General features: G+C 33.2%; 2 long non-coding RNA genes across 3 annotated transcripts; one reads left to right on the forward strand and one right to left on the reverse strand.

Annotated features, from left to right (window-relative positions):
- Positions 1 to 622: 622 nt before the first annotated feature.
- LOC144551694 (uncharacterized) lies at positions 623 to 3266 on the forward strand. Of its 2 annotated transcripts, XR_013510859.1 has the most exons (4): positions 623 to 827; positions 963 to 1297; positions 1441 to 2008; positions 2933 to 3266. It is a non-coding gene; the product is annotated as an uncharacterized LOC144551694 (long non-coding RNA). The 2 variants fall into 2 exon arrangements; XR_013510858.1 differs by having other exon boundaries at positions 963 to 2008.
- Positions 3267 to 10730: 7464 nt separating this feature from the next.
- Positions 10731 to 11509, reverse strand: LOC144565030 (uncharacterized). Its single transcript, XR_013514819.1, has 2 exons — positions 11470 to 11509; positions 10731 to 11001 (listed from the first exon to the last, which is right to left on the reverse strand). It is a non-coding gene; the product is annotated as an uncharacterized LOC144565030 (long non-coding RNA).
- Positions 11510 to 17470: the final 5961 nt, after the last annotated feature.

Consider the following 17470-nt stretch of genomic DNA (forward strand, 5'->3'; position numbering starts at 1 on the left):
ACAGTGAGACGGGCAGATTAAAACAAAGCAAGTCAAATCTGCCAGGTCAGAATTGGTCCGTATTTTTTACCCTAAAAATAAAAAAATGGTCCGTGTTATTTTCCTTGTCATGGCACTAGCAGACATCGATCAAATGTGATCATATTCAATGGACCAATTCTCAAATCACATGTGGTATCATACACATATTTAGAGGTGATTTTTTTTATTCAATCTCGTCTATATTTATGATAATATGAGGATTTTTGTGAATCTAAAATCACACACATCTTCTATGCAATTTTCTCTTTCAAATGAAATCCATGATGCATACTTTTGAGCCGCTGTTACACAAGTATTTATACCTCGTCATGCAAATATTTATACCTATACTTGTGAGTTCTTTTTACACATGGCACGGACTGACATATGAAAGTATTAAGGCAAATTCTGGAATGGATCAAAAAAAATTTGGACCGTCCATGTAGTCAAGATCGAACGGTTCAGATATTTTGTAAGTTTGAAAACTCTACGTTAAGTTTGACGGAAATATTTTTCGGAAGGGTAAAATAGTCATAAAAATATAATAGCGATCTTATTCTCTTTTCCTCTTTCTCGAATATATTTCGCCGCTGCCGACTTCTCGAAGAAGCGAAATCCCCATTGGAGCTCGCTCTATTGCTGCTCCGTATCTCTCCGTACTGTCGGTCGCCCCCTCCTTTGCTCCGTATCTTCCCTTCTCGTCGGTCTTCATTTCTCCCTTTGCTCCGTATCTCCCACTCCTTCGTTCTCTCCAGTCGCTTTGTATCTCCTACTCCTTCGTTCTCATTAGAGGGAGGCCAAATCAGGTTTGTACTTCTTTTGCTTCTTACATTTTTTGCAAAGTAGATTTTAATTCAAGTAACCATTCTATTATGCAAACCAAATTGTTAATTCATATATACCCAAATTTTTTCTTCTCCTTTTATATATTTACTTGATAGTGGGACGCTCTGGAGAGGAGGGAGTCAAGTGGGAGTATTTCGGGTCGCCAATAAACTGTGGAGGTTTGGCCTTTCCAAAGCAGCCCTGGAGAGAATTCCAGGCGCTTCGTACACTTTGTGAACCTCTTACTCCCAAACGGAGAGAGCTCACTGTTTGTCGTCGATCTCCATGCCTGAGGCGGATGCTGAAGGCGTCATACTAAGGATAACCCCAGTTCTTGATTGAACCCGCCATAAATGCCAAGCAGATTCTCTTATTTCATCACTGTTATCCTCCATTACAGCTAAAATATGATCATTGTAGGAGTGCTACTGTGTTGCTATTTAATTTGTAGGTAAGTTTGCAGTTATAGATGGAATGTTGCGAGTACACAGGTGCTCACTATTTTACCGTTGTAGCCTTAAAAATTGTTAGTTATTTCCTAGAGCTCAAGGTCTATTGTTTTTGTTTATGCTGTTTTTGTTTTATGTTGAACAGCTGAGATAAATTGAGAGCAAAATGGGCTGACACCTATTTAAGACAATTGTAAAATTCAGGATAAATTGAAGCTTTATTGCACAGCTGAGGGTTAATCCGCAAAGGATTGGATAATGGTGTCTGGTTCTGAACTTCTGGTACATGTTCCTGTGTAACAGTGAAGACTGGTAACAGTTTTGTGGTAGCTAAATTTCAATTTAATGTATATAAATCAAAGCATCTATTCTTAATTTTATAATGCTTACACTTTGTACTGCATATTACTGAGGTCAGGAGATTTTGATGGTGGGATACAGGTGCAGACCTGTTACATGTGTTGATCGTACCTTCCGATTTAATAATTTCTTTGTGCTTGTTTTCTCATTTTAATATGGTTTGTTGTTTAGCTAAGAAATAAGACAAGGGCATCAGTGTAATTTTTCATCATTTTGCAACAAGTATTACACGTCAGAAGATGAATTGAGGAGTACTTTAGTAAAGACGAATCATCTGATAGAGAATCTTTTGAAGAAGAAACCGAGCCCAATTTCTGAGTGCCTTCAAAAAGCACTAGATTTAATTGATCCAGGTACACAATAATGCTCCTATGACATGATTCTATGTTTGCTCTGGCAGTTGATGGATGCTCCACATTAGAGATAGGGGTTGCAATTTGTTGCATGAGTAGTTTAAGAGTTGGTCCTCTCAACCTGACCTGTCTAGGATATAGAAATCTGATATATGACCTGTCACTGTCAATTCTGAGATCCTGACATAGTGGACCCATCTGGTTAGCCCAAACCAGGTTGGTGTAGGATGTATGTAAGAAAGTAGAACACTTATGCTACCTCTCACTGTTTACACTACACATCTTCAGGTTGGTCTAGGATGCACATCAAAATCGATTTATCAGAACATTAAAAAAACCATCAATTTTGAAAACAAACAAAAATTATTGAAAATACTTGGCAATTCTCTACATGGGAGATCCTATTTCAGGAGTACACTTAGCATAGTTGTTAGGTTAACTTTGCACATTTAACCCCATCTTCATTTCCTTTCTTTTTCCTGTTAATTCTAGTGCTTACCTGAATAAAGTTAAAAAGGCAGCTCCTTCTATTTCCATTATAATGCTTAATTCTAATGGGCTCTGAGAGCCATGATTTGTATCCATAGAGAATGTATGGCCTCCACATGACTATGTAGGCTAGTTTGGTAAAACCAATATTGTATTTTAATATATGTATGGACTCCTCTGAATCATCATGCTTTTATGTTTTATTATTTTATTTATTTTCCTATGTTTTGACTTTTGTCGATTGATTTGACTTAGTAAGCTGGTAGGGATCAAGATGATGGAAATTTGAATGTTAATTAGACGGAAAGGGAACATTAAAAAGAAACAAGGGACCAAAGTGGAAAAACAGTAACACTACAGGGATGACTTGTAAATTTACTTCATAGAATAATATTTTATAGTCTAAGGATTAAGAAATGATATTTGGAATTGCAGGCATACTGGAGATGGAGGAGAAGCTGAGCAGTGACAAAGAAGCACTGACAATTGACCACAAGAAATATGAGATTATCAACAAGTCTATGCATGATGGCATCATCCCCAAACTCGCCTCTTGTTATGGCATCAGCCTTACCAAGGAGATTTAATTCCTTCCTTTTTTTTCTGGCTGTGTATATCGCTGTCTTTAGAAAAATGATTACTTTCATGGTTGTAGATTTTAGGGGGCTTAACTGCATATATGATGAGAAAGTTTAACCTGTGTATATGATGTTTGCTTAGAATCTCAAGATATCTGTACCTATTGAAACCTGGCTGCAAATGACTAGCGATATTTAGATTGAATGATTTATGATTTACAAAATAGTCTGCTTCTGATCTCAAAATAAGGAGCCAACTCATTGTTAATGAAGATTAGCAATACTAAATTATACTCAACTGAATTAAAATGAACTTTATGTTAGTGCCACGAAAGAAGTACATATTAAAAATAAAAAAAGGCGCATATACACAGGGATATGGCTGATTTTTGTGTCAATCCTGATATGGAATATAAATTCGTTCCTCTTTTTTCAGTTGATCAAAATACCATTATTGTTTTGTGCAATTTTTTGCTAGTAAATAAAGAAAAAATTGCTATGTTTAATCTTTGTTATTCTTAATATGTTTTTTTTTCTTCATTAATTTGGTCATTCCTCTCTTCATCAATGTAATACTAGCAAAAGCATGTTGCCCATGTTCTAGAATTAATTTCTGAAATATTTTTTTTTTCATTTTGGTAAAAAAAAAAATACATTTTTCAAGAGAAATATTTAGAGTTCCATAAAAAAAATTATTATGATTTAATAAAACATCATCCAAATTATCTTGTTGTAATTTTGATCTTTTTCGGGGTTAGATTAGTGAGAATTGAGAAGGTTTGCCAGAATGACTACATTTCTCAGGTTTTTGTTTATTGTGGTTAGATTGGATGCAGGGCCGGCCCTGGTGTTGGGCAGCCAGGGCGACCGCTCCGGGTCCCAAGATTTATGGGGCTCCAAAAGAAACAAAAATATTTTTCATATATTTAAAAAAAATAATCTGTATATATTAAAAATAAATAAAATATTAGGACCCAAACTTGGAATATTCAAAGGGTTCAAATTTTTCTATAAATAGATATGATCTATTTACATATCAATAAAAAATTGTGTATATCAGTATTGTAAATAACGGTATGCGCTTGTCGAACGAACGGGATACTGTCAAGCAATTAATCGATATGCGGCCTATTAATCAGAATTATGCGAACAATATTGTATTTTCATTAAAATTATGTGTATATATTCATAATTATTAAAAAAAATTATTTAACTCATCAAACTTATCAAATAAACTTAATTTAACTTAGTTTCTATTATTATAATATGAAACTACGCTTAACAATACACACGCACTTTACATGTGTAAGTAACACATTTATTTAATTAAAAAAATAATTCGAGAATTAAGCATTTTCAAACACTAACAATATATTATTTGAAAGACATGAAACATTCCAACATAAAAGCACTAAAGTTAGTTTGTAATAACAACTTAATTTAATATATGAACATGGTGTACTGATTGAAAAAATTACATCAGTAAGTAAGAAAAATATATGGTATATATATAATAGAGGAATTAATCAATTAATTCAAAATAAGCCGACATTTTTATTTTTATCCAATTAAAAAATTATTTTAATAATAATAACCAAAGTTTAGTAATAATTTTAAAAATACCCCACCCGTGGAATTTTTCCACGGGTTGGAATTTTAATTCCATTTTTTTTTATAAAACAAAATTTTGTTTTTATTTTTTATTTTTTGTATTGAAATATTAGAAATGTTGGATATATTTCTTTGAAAATAGATGGAATACAATATAATTTGATTTATTAGAAAGACTGTAACAAATAACCCGGATCAATATTTTTCAGGCCGAATTTTTCGCGGCTGTAAGAAAAATTAATATATTTCTTTATGTGTTATTGGAAAAAAAAATGCTTAGATTCCGAGTTATTGATCCCGGTTCAAAAGTCACTTCTATGTAATCTAGAAAATATTGTGATCCTTCTGGGACATTTAATTTATGAAAAGTTGTATCTATTTAAAAAAAAACAAAAACTTTAAGTTATTTAATAATTATTATTCAAAAAGAATTCTCAAAATATATACAACTTTTTATAAATTAAATGTCCTAAAAGGATCACAATATTTTCTAGATTACATAGAAGTGACTTTTGAACTGGGATCAATAACTCAGAATCTAAGCATTTTTATTTTTTTCCAATAACACATAAAGAAATATATTAATTTTTTTTACAGCCGCGAAAAATTCGGCTTGAAAAATATTGATCCGGGTTATTTGTTACAGTCTTTCTAATAAATCAAATTATATTGTATTCCATCTATTTTCAAAGAAATATATCCAACATTTCTAATATTTCAATACAAAAAATAAAAAATAAAAACAAATTTTTGTTTTATAAAAAAAAAATTGGAATTAAAATTCCAACCTGTGGAAAAATTTCACGGGTGGGGTATTTTTAAAATTATTACTAAACTTTGGTTATTATTATTAAAATAATTTTTTAATGGAGTAAAATTAAAAATGTCGGCAAAATAAGTAAAAAGAAAAAACATATATAAAAAAATTGAATGTATAGCCAAGCACAAATAAAATTGCAATACATGTTTATGAAACTTATTATCACACAGTTACAAAAGAAAAAAAACAATGTAAAAATAAATAATCACTGAAATAAATGAAAATAAATAGGAATAAACAGAAAAAATGGACGATCAAACGAGAATAACAGTACCCGCAGGGGACCATCGAAAATTAAATGCAGAAAAATAACTTCTTGTAGGGACTGCAAAATCTCCACAATTTTTTTTCCTAAACTATTAATACCTACGCAATTTTATCTTTCAAATGAAATCCATGATGACGTATTTTTAGACTCGTCATCGCACAAATATTTATATCTATACTTGCAAGTATTTTTTAACATATAACACTGAAAGTATTAATATCTAAGTATTGAAAGTATTTATACATATGAGGTCAACTATTTTTGTTACAGAAAAGTTGACACGAAAATAATTGGGGAACTTGAAAATGGATAATCATAACAAGTTACACATCAAAGTATTAATATCTTTTTTTTAAGTGTTAATATATTATCTTCTAAGTATTTTTTTTACATATGACACTGAAAATATTAATATTTAAGTATTGAAAGTATTTATACATATGCATTGAAGTATTTATTCCTATGAAGTCAACTATTTATTAAAGTTTAAACTAAGTATTTACCATACTCTCTGTGGTTTGACACCCAAAGTACTACAATGATAGGTTGTGCGCTTGCAACTAACATTTCTTTGGGTATTTAGATTTGTATAAAATAAAGCAGTCAAAATTAGAAGGTTTATAAATTATTTTTCAAGCATTCATTTTTCTTAACGTTTTTTTACCATTTGATTCTATAAAAAATTTGTTCAAAATTTTAATTTTTTGCACGTAGACACATAACTCATGAATTTTATATGGGTTCCGATTATACTTTTATGAATGATCTAGATTTTTACGATAATATTATGTAATTTTGTAGGCACTTTTTTTATATAAAAAATGTCAAAGACAAATTGATCAGGTACAAAATTGCCTTGTGTTGTACAGTTTTGGGCCGCATCAGATAACTCTTAACCAATGATTTAAATAGCGATTTTAGTGGTATAGTAGGACGGTTAAAAAAAAATAAGCGATTACACTAAGTAGCTAGCTATAACGCCAATAGCTAGTTATATAGTTATATATCGCGCATAGCGCCATAGCTTTTATGATCCGAAAAAGCTATAGCTAGCTATTTAGAACACTGCTCTTAAAAAGTAAACCTCCTCATCTTTAATTCAACGAATATACATACACTGACGGTGGGTCCCACCCTTCAGACTCTTCTAAGTCGGGATCCCTCTCTCTAATTTGGATATTCGCTCATTATCCCGCGTGATCCCTCTCTCTAATTTCGATATTCACTCATAATCCCGCCAAGTCAGGCGGTTATCAGACCCGATCAATTTTATCGCTTCCCCATCGCTCTGCTTTGCCCCCATTCTCCCTCCGCCTGCCTTCTCTTTTCATTTATTTCCTCTCTCTCCCCCTCCCGGTCCGGCCTTAAGACGCAATCAGACCAACTCAGAGTCTAAGGACTACAAAATTCTCAACGTGAGATAGTGAGATCACACCTGTAAGTACAATTCTCTCGTTTTTGCTTGTTTTTATCTTTAATGTACGTAACATAAATTATAAGTTCCACTAATAAAGTTTAGATGATAATCACAGGCCTTTCAAGAGAGATAAAGAGGATTCAATCTTGCTGAAATTGGGTTCCTTAGTGTTCATTTGTATTGATATTTAACACCTGAACTGGCTTCCTTCTTCTTTTTTTATTTTACTTTTTTTTATCGGACTCACTGAGGAATTAATGTGCTAATCATCTTTCATTTTGCAAAACTAATCCTAGTGTAAAATACTTTAAGGAATGAAGGAGATTCTGGCCCTAATTAATGTGCTAATCAACTTTGGAGTATACAATTTTCACCAGAATAATTTAAAAATTGATGGTGTTACTGTACACAAGTTTGTTCATTGTTAGTGAAATTATGAAAAAGTAATTTGCAAATCTTATAAACTTATTTGTGTAATTTACAAATCCTTTTCAGTTCCCTATCATTACTAGGTATGTGAAATTCCTTACGGGATTGAATTGGTGTTGGTTAGCAAACTCAACCAATTTGGCCTTTCGAAGGTGTAGTTGTAGGTTTGCTAGATACCATCTGCTTAAGAAGGCAATTCATTAGTTTCTAGATACTTCTTCTTGGCATTTGCATTTACTCCTTTTTTTTTTTGGTAATGAAATTGGCTAGTTCATACCACTATCATGTTTCATTTGTTTCCATCTGTGCCATCTTAATTTTTTTTATAATTATTTTGTTTCAGCAAATAGTCATGCTCCTCAACTAGAGGTTACTTCAAATTACCTTTATTCAACTTGCATACATAGAGATATCAAGAAGACTTCAAACACCACCTCAGGCATTTTAAGGTATTAGCATAACTTTTTTAATATTTTTTTCTATATATTTTGTTAGCCTGCTTCGATCATAGAGGCACACTCGACAAACCAGCTCGAACCTGTGCATTAGAGGCCACAGAAGGAGCACTTTGTGTAATCTTTTTTTATATTTACATACATATATTTTCATTTAATATGCAGTAATGTTCAATTAAGCCCTGACTTAGATATTATTCGTTCAATAAGACTTAAACCTTGAAGAATCCTTAAAAAAATTCAATTATGGCCCGAGTAATGTTCAATTAAGTTTTTTTTTTGTTTTCTTGAAACAGTGGGGGTGGCTTATTGTGTAAGAGGAGATGCTGAAAGGCAAGAAAAAGCCATGCAGGTACTTTGAATTGTATAGTGATGACTTTTGCTGGTAAATGTTACAGTTGGTTCATTGATTTATAGCTCTTGTTATATGAAATATTATATAATTTTGTCCCATAAATATTCTTCTTATGACCAGCAATAATGAGTAAATGGGCAGAAGAGCACCTCCATTTTCACAATTTGCAAAAAGGGTGACATTAGGAATCAATAACTGCAATTATGGATCAGGGAATTACTTTTTGAACAGTACTCTCGCGTAGAAATTTAATTACAAAAGATATAACACTTGAATACATCCATTTGATCAACATAGAGGGAAACAAGCTTTAAAAAGGAGGAAAAAAAGGAATGAAACAGAAAAACAGTTTGGGTGAAATCGAGAACTGATCTTATTACTTTCTTTTTTAGTAACAACCTTTACAAATGACACTATGATTCCGAGAGGTGTGTTCTGCTGCTCGACCCTGTTCTTGGGACAGGTTAGTCCTTTACTCTTTGATTTCGAGATTTGCAACTTAGTCCTTTACTCTTTACAAATGGGTTTTCATAGTGTGAAGCAGAAAGGAAGGTCAACCCTCTTTAGAGCTACAAAGGTGGGATATGAAAGAGCCAGCATGAAATCCTCAGGTTGACTGTACAGCCTGCACCATGTCTCAACCTGAACTCATGTTGGTTAGTATCATAAATTGTCCCTAGAGTTCCTGGCAATTCTATCAGTTGGTTCCTTATTTTTGCTTGAAAGTTTGATGAAATTAGGAACATGGTCTCTTTTAATCTATAATTTCGGTCCTGTCACTATGAGCGCAGAACCAAAATTTTGGTCCATCTAGCTGTATACAAATTGAGCAGTAGTTCTGCTTGTTTCTTTGGTTCTTTTGGCTTGGTTATTAAATTGAGACCTCGACAAATTTAATCAGAATTTAAATCTCTCTTGATATCGGTTTTTTCAGTACCATTGAAAAGAATCACAGTACCAGTTCCAGATATGTTACTGAGGTCTCTAATTTGCGCTGGGGTGCTAGACTTGAGCTAGGCATAATATGTAAAGTTTGTAATTTTGTTGTTATGTTTTCCAATGCGCACATCTCTTTGTATTTTTCTTTTTTGGTGTTATAAGGAATAAACAGTACCTCATCTAATCTTTTTCTTGGTACAACTAATCCGCGATATGTCAATCTAAATTTGAATACCGTAAAAAGAAGCATAAATAAATTACCTCAAATGTAGAAGACCAAACATCCTAACAGAACTTACGTCAGATTTTGCTACTCTCTACAAAAAAATATACAGTTATAACAGACTTATAAGATCATTTTAGAATTTTTTTTATGTCAGTCACTCTACTAAAATATAAAGAATAACTGCTATAATAGACAAACAACTTAAATATAGATCATTCAACTTTTAAACTTGTAACTTCTTTTTTCGATATAAAAGAACTGATTACAATTACATAATTGACTGACCATTCACAGAATATCATCGGAATCCATAGCAACATATCGAACAATTACAAAACTACTATATGACAATAAAAAATTATTTAAAATTCAATGAATTCACGGTCATAATGTAAACATTGAAATTTTATAAATAGATCAAAATTATAATACTACTTTATGGCAATGAAAAATATTTAAAATTCATTGAATTCACGGTCATAATGTAAGCATTGAAAAAAATTATGAACTTCAAAGTTGTAATAATAAAGAAATTGCACTTGTCATATTTTAGGTTTTGAAACCACCATAAAATAAGGCATAGAAATATTAGAATAAACTTATTGTTATGTCAAATTTATACATGTTTATAAACTTATTGGCCTTTGAATTTGCCTTAAAACAAGCTACAAATTTCATCAAATTTGATGCACGAAATTATCTAAAATGACAAACAGTAAAATCTGTAATTAAAACTTTCCATTTCATTGAATCTTGACCCACCATCATCACTAAAGTCATAGGTATTTAATCCAAAGCATGCCTGACATGGTGAGATCAATGTACGGTCGATGTCAGAAAATAAATTTATTGCATTATTTATATCTAAATTGTTCATGAGTAATAAATTCAAGAAGTAAATTGTTACTAATGGATAACATTTCTATGTCTAAATTGCTCATATTGGTACCTAGTTACCTACAAGACTGGTATCAACCCAATACCATCTTTTTTATTTTATGATAAGCGCATCATAACAGCAAAACATATACTCATAGGAACATCATTTTTCGGTCTATCACACACAAAACATCTTGTGCACCGAGTTACCTTTTGAAAACACATTTTAAAAAGAAAAGGAGAAAAGGCACCATGCTTAATTAAGAGTTATTTTACAAATGCCCACCTCACTTGGCAGATTTACAAAACAACCATCCAGATCTTAAATTCTTTCCAAGTCAGAACCAAAACAGCACGTCAAAAAAACTAAGAAAAAGAGAGTTCAGGGGCCAAACAGCAATGACCAAAAGAAACTGGTTTCACTCAACATCAAACCCCTTCTCCTGGAGTTCTTGAATGACATCATTTCTTATGCGAAACTAGAGTTTATGTGCCTCTTGCTCAATTTTTTTGTTCTGAAGCTGCTTCTGCATGTTATCAGAATCCATATTAGATTCTACAAATATATTTGACAGATTTAATAATACATCCATGCAAATTATTTAACCAAGGCCATCTACAGTAAAAGAGAACAAATTAATCCAGGTCTCTCTTCTAATACTGGCATGTCCATCCTAATTTGTACTCTAAACTCAAGAATTATTGTTTTGGCTTAATAGTCTATAATATAGTAATTCAACTCTGTTGTTCTGAGTTATGGCTAAGATTTCCAGAGAACATTGATCTGTGCAACTCTGTTATTTGATTTCATTAGAAGGTAAAATTACAGAAAAACTAGTTTCTCAGGCTTGGCTCATTATGTATGATTCAATTGCAAAAGCATATCGGCCTTCGGCACAACGGCATCCAACGCGTAACTTAGGTGCCGCTCGTAATTAATTTGAGAAATCTAAATAATAATTCTCTGTGAGCAATATCGCCTATAAAAGTGCAACCTTTGTAAATATTGGATTATGAATGAAAGTTATCAATTTCACTGAGTACTTCGAAATAGCTTCTAGCAGCATCATTTTCCTATAAGAAATTGAGAAGATTAATACAAATTTGGTAGGGTGATAAAATATAATTTACCAGTTATTTTATGTGCATAATTGGGGACTGCATTTTTTTCAAATTTCAATAAAATAGGTAAGACCAGGAGCACCATTAATACTATTTGATCGAAGAAATGCAGACGCATATCGGATCTGTTGGTTTAGCATTACCAAATTTTAGTGAGGTCTAAAAAGAAGTAAAATATGATTTGACTGTCATTTTTTTTATTGTGCTTACTAATCAAACAGGTTATGAAACACCCAAGTAGATCACCTTTCTTTCATTTCAACAACAGACTGACAATGGCACTTAACTAGCTAACTTAGCAACATATTTTAATATAAACCAGACCCATGTTGCAAGTAGACAAATTCAAATACAAATCCTTATGATGGATTAATTTAGAACTAATATGTGAAGTTGAATCGAATAAGCTTAAATTGGATTCATGAGAAAATATACAGTTAACCATAATAACACCAAAACTGACTAAAATTTGCACACAAGGACAACTTAACAAGCTTCAAAGATGTCAGGATACAACCCCTGACACTGTTAGATACCTCAATTGAGACATAACTTAAATTCAGAATTAAATAAGAAAAACCAATTTGTAAAACAAAACTTGACATGGTAATGGAAGACCAGAAACCGATTCTTCAAACCCAGAGAAAGAATCAGTTACCTGCTTTGGCCTCCCTCTGATGAGAGGGTCTTGTGTGCGTGAGAGAGAGACCGGCTAGAGGATACAAAGCGATTGGAGAGAACAAGAGATGGGTAATACGGAGCAAAGGGAGAAAGAGCGACCGACGGGAGATACGGAGAAAACGAGAGGGGGAGACCGACAGGAGGGGGAGGTCTCAGAGGATGCGAATTCGCCCAAGGGAGAGGGGCGATCCACGAGAGGAAGAGACGACGAGAGGGAGAGATATCTCAGAGATGTGAATTCGCAAGGGAGGGGTGATTAACGAGAGGAAGAGACGGGAGCAAAGTGACGGAGCTCTAACAGAAAGATTAACGGAAAAAATATTATATGAAGCCATTCCAATTTTACCCTTTTAAAATTAACGGCTGTGATAACTTCGGACAAAAATTTGAAAAAAAATTCTGATCCATGACAGCATCACTCAAGTATTAATATCAAGTATTACAAGTATTTATACCTATGCACTAGAGTATTTATATCTATGTGAACAACTATTTTTGTTAGAGAAATGTTAATGCATGAACGATTAGAGAAGGGCATGCGAGGTGCCCACTATTTTATTTGATGAAGGTTAACGCGGGGACAATTGTGAGTTAGAAAATGGGTGGTTATATCAAGTTAGCATGCAAGTATTAATATATTATTTTGCAAGTATTAATTTCTTATATTTTAGTATTTATACTTATGAAGGTTAACTCAGGACGAGTGTGGCAACTGAAAGAGGGAAACCATATAATTAGTGGGGACCGTAGTAAAATTTTTCTTTAATGGATGTGTGGATAAGTAGGGAATAGATGTGTGGGGATGATTATAATTATTCTTATGTTATATTTAAGTTGTCAACTAAAAAGTAAAAGAAGAATAAAATAAAATAAGAGATAAGTTAATTTAAATAAAGTAACTTATTTTATAATTATTATGTTTGTAGAATCTATAAATAGAGATTTATTTTTTAATATTTTATTTCTTTGTGTGAATTAATTTAAGTCATAAATTATATTACTAAACGAGATATAAAATATGAAAAGTAAATTAAGTAAGTAATTTTATTTTATTTACTCCGCAATTAAACATCACCGCCATTTGAAGTCATACTGTTGCATTGTAGCATGCTAATAAATTAATTGTTCTACTAAATTAATAATTATTCAAACGCGCATTAGTTAGATCCTCTAATATTCTCTCATAAATTCGAGGGAGTAGAATAGTTCTAGCTGAATCAAAATTAGTTTGATATCTATTTAGGAGCAAAACTAGGATGTAATGTGCGCACTAAGAGGGTTTAATGAGCACAACTTCAAAAGTACATTGGATCGACTTCAAATGCTGGTGGGTTGTTCCCTTAATCAAGCCACTGCCTATGAGTCGCCGGCTCATTCTTCAACAGGCACGCGGTCAAAAATCATTTTCTCCTCCCATTTCTTGGGAGCTCACGGTTTCATGTTCTATTTCACTCCCTTGAGGGGTTCTTTTCACCTTTCCCTCACGGTACTGCTTCACTATCAGTCACCCAGGAGTATTTAGCTTTGCAAGGTGATCCTTGCTGATTCACACGAGATTCCACGTGTCCCATGTTACTCGGGTCAGAGCGTAAGCTAGTGATGCTTTCGACTACTGGACTCTAGCTATCTAAGGTGCAGCACTCCACTGCTTCGTCTAGCAGCACGACGGTTGTATTGCTCTCCTACAATCCCGTTTTCGCGATTTAGGCTGCTCCATTTTGCTCACCACTGCTACGGGAATCGCTTTTGCTTTCTTTTTCTCTGGCTACTTTCAGTTCACCAGGTTGTCTCTTGCCTACCCATGGATTCAACAGCAGTTTGAAAAGTTGATCTATTTAAAAATTTCCGAATCTATGCTTGCTTTCAACTCCCCGAAGTATCTCGTCATTTGCACACCCTTCTTCATCTCTGGGTGTCTAGGTATCCACCATAAGTCTTTTCTCCTTTGAACCTCGTCATTAACTATAAAGCTATGCCATTTTAAGGTACTCCAATTTATAAATTATTTTATATTTAATTTTTATTAATTCTTTGACCGTTGTATAAATTCGAATTTTTTTTTAAGGAAGCAGCTAATAGTCCCCCGAAAATCCTCGAACTTTTTACACTAATCATATAAATAAGTTCATTAGATCCGGTAATACTATGAAAACAATCCTATAAACAAGTTTAATTGATGTTCTGCAGATGAAACTGCGTGGTCCCAGATGAAAACGCGTAAAAGGTGTTGAAAACGCGTGGTCAACGAACAAAGTACAATTGAAGTACAATCGATAGTTAAACTGTGGACCACCTTCTGTGAACATACACATATTATCCTGTGAACATACACATATTGACATACAAATATTATTCTATAAACATACACATATTATCCCGTGAACATACATATATTATCCTGTGAACATACAAATATTATTCTGTGAACATACATATTGTACTTAAAATTATAGCAGTTGAAAGCGCGTGGCCGAAAAAATATTCTTCCATTATCAGCGGTTGAAAGTACGTCGAAACTAAGCTAAAAAAGAAAAAAATTTATACGTTGGGATTTTCGGAAGACTGCAGCCGGGACGTTACCTTTTCTTTTTTCTTTAAGGCAAATTCTGGAATGGATCAAAAATATTTTGGACCGTCCATATAGTCACGATCGAATGGTCCAGATATTTTGTTAGAGCCAAAACTCTCTGTTAAATTTAACAGAAAGTTTTTTCGGAAGGGTAAAATAGGGATAAAAGTATAACAGCGAACCCCATATTCTCTCTCTCGAAAATATTTCACCTCCGTCTCATTCCCAAGCGCGGCGGCTACTTCCACCGGAAAATTCCTCCACAGCTCCACCAGCGCCTCGCTGCTCCGTCAAGGGCCTTCAGAAGAAGCGAAATCTCCGTTGTATTATATTGTACTAGTGCGGGTTTACATACATGCATTAAAAAATTGGTCAAAGGAAAGGCGAGCAAAGGCTGCCAGGAGTATTTCTTCAACTCTGGTCTTAGTCGTGAGGTCAAATGATGCACCAAGGTGTATATATATTCTTGTATCAGATATTTTCGTAGTTGATCAACAATTAACCCTCAACTTTTGAAATGAATAGAACCTTGCCCAATTATCCTGCCTTAATCCTTTTCTTTTGCAATAAGATTGAATTTAAATCAAGTTGGCCTCAATCACTCAATGAATCCTCAATTGTACAATTTTTAGTACACAGAAAAGCCGAGAAATAAAATTAAATCTGACATTGTAATACTTGTTGGTGCTAACAATTCACTTTTATCTTTTTTTTGGTAAGGTTGGTTTACTGGCTATCAAACACGGCAGTTCTAAGGGTAATCATAGGCCAAACAATGAAACAGTCGGACATAATTGCACATTGAAGAAGAAAACATCAGCACTTTGGGAATCCATTACATGAAGAGAGGGGAGCTGCTTTTCAATGAGGAGCTGGAGCATTGATGCGGGCCCCACCACAATTCTGTCAGCTCTCGGCAAGACTGAATCCAAGATCTTCTCTCGAACATTGAAGTCTATTTGGTGGAAGGTATGTGGGCCGATGGTTTCGAGAAATTGTACTTGATTTTTGGCAAAGGACCTACCTACGGGATGAGTTTTAATTAGCTGCTTCATTTTCAGGTCCTTTGACAGAATGAAATTATGTGGTCTGATAAATATGGGACTCGTACTAGGTTATACTAATCTTTTGTCCAAATAGCTCAAGTTATTAGCTATGTAATTGCCCAATGAGGTTGCATCTAGGGGTAGTTGGTTACTTGTCAAATAGCACGAAATTGGAACAAATTTTGTCTAATCAAGGCTAAATTTCGATTTTGAAAAATGGAAATGTCATTGTGCTAAACTGGATCTCAAATTATGTATATTTTGATTTGCAGAAATCAAGTTTTATGGCACAATGAATGGTTAAAGGGCTTAATCTTTTGTAGTTAAATAAACTATACCAGTTAGGTCTAGTATCAGCAGTTCTATAGTGCTGACAATACACTTATTAATTTAACCACTTGTAATCACTTGCTAATGTTGTAATGCAACAATACATTTCATACAAAAGAATGCAGTGTGGAAATGTTATAACAATACAAAACTTGGAATAACACATGCAAAACAGTATACTGACAGCAAAAGTTAACATGTGTAATTTTTTGTGGATTAGACATTCACACTGCACATGCAATCAACAAAAAGGCACCGAAGGAAGGAAGGTGTCTTCTAACGAAAGAATATATGGAAAGGTAACGATTGTTGGGGACTAGCAACAGGCCAACCTCTCAGTTGATATATGGTAAAGGGCCTTCAAAGATGCCTCTGAAAAGCTGTGTCTCGTTAAGAGCATGCAACCATGAGTGTGGTTGTTTCCCTGTGCTAGGATGACTAGTAATTAAGCCTAGTTTGTTCAGTTATTACTGGTATGTTTCTGGGTGATACCAGTTTATTCTAAATCAAATAATGCTAAGTGAGTGTTGAGTTTTGTATATATATATATATTTTTTAAATTAAGATGATATGACTTGAGGAAGTCTAAAAATAAATACCCAAAGTGTCAAATATTAAATGGCTGGCACTTATTTTGGGTGACTTGAATGAACGAAAAATTATATTCTGGCCCGCTTTACTTGTCTTAGTGAACAGGATGGTATAGGTCGATTGAACTCTTATTTATCTTCTGTTTTATTTTTTTATTATTTTTTTTGTTGTTGTGTGTGTTTTTCCTTGTCTTCTTTGGTGCTTAGTTGCACATTACAGGGTAAATTGGCAGTAAATTGGGTTAAATTTGAAGCATGACTGAGAGAAAATTACATAATTTAGGGTTTGTTTAGGAATTGTGCTGAATGGAAGCATAGTTGTATTACTGAGGGTTAATTAAGGTCTAATTCTGCTTGGTTTGGGGACCATTCGGTTGAAACCATTATTCAACTGTACATGTCAAGTTCAGTATCATTTATGTCAGACTACCCTTCTAATCTTACTTATATTAATCTAATTGGTTATACGTAATCTAGAGATATATAATAACGTAAGTGTGTGCTTGTAAATACCAAAAGTTATAGGAGTTTGTGCAAATATGAACAATTGCTAGGTGTACTTTTTATTTCAATTTGAAAATTTGAATTTTTAGACTAATACAAGTTCAAATCACTTGTCACGTCATATTTCTATGATTGTAGCTAATTCAAATGACTT

The sequence above is a fragment of the Carex rostrata genome, chromosome 1 (assembly GCF_964058835.1).
Source record: "Carex rostrata chromosome 1, lpCarRost1.2, whole genome shotgun sequence".
NCBI lineage: Eukaryota > Viridiplantae > Streptophyta > Magnoliopsida > Poales > Cyperaceae > Carex > Carex rostrata.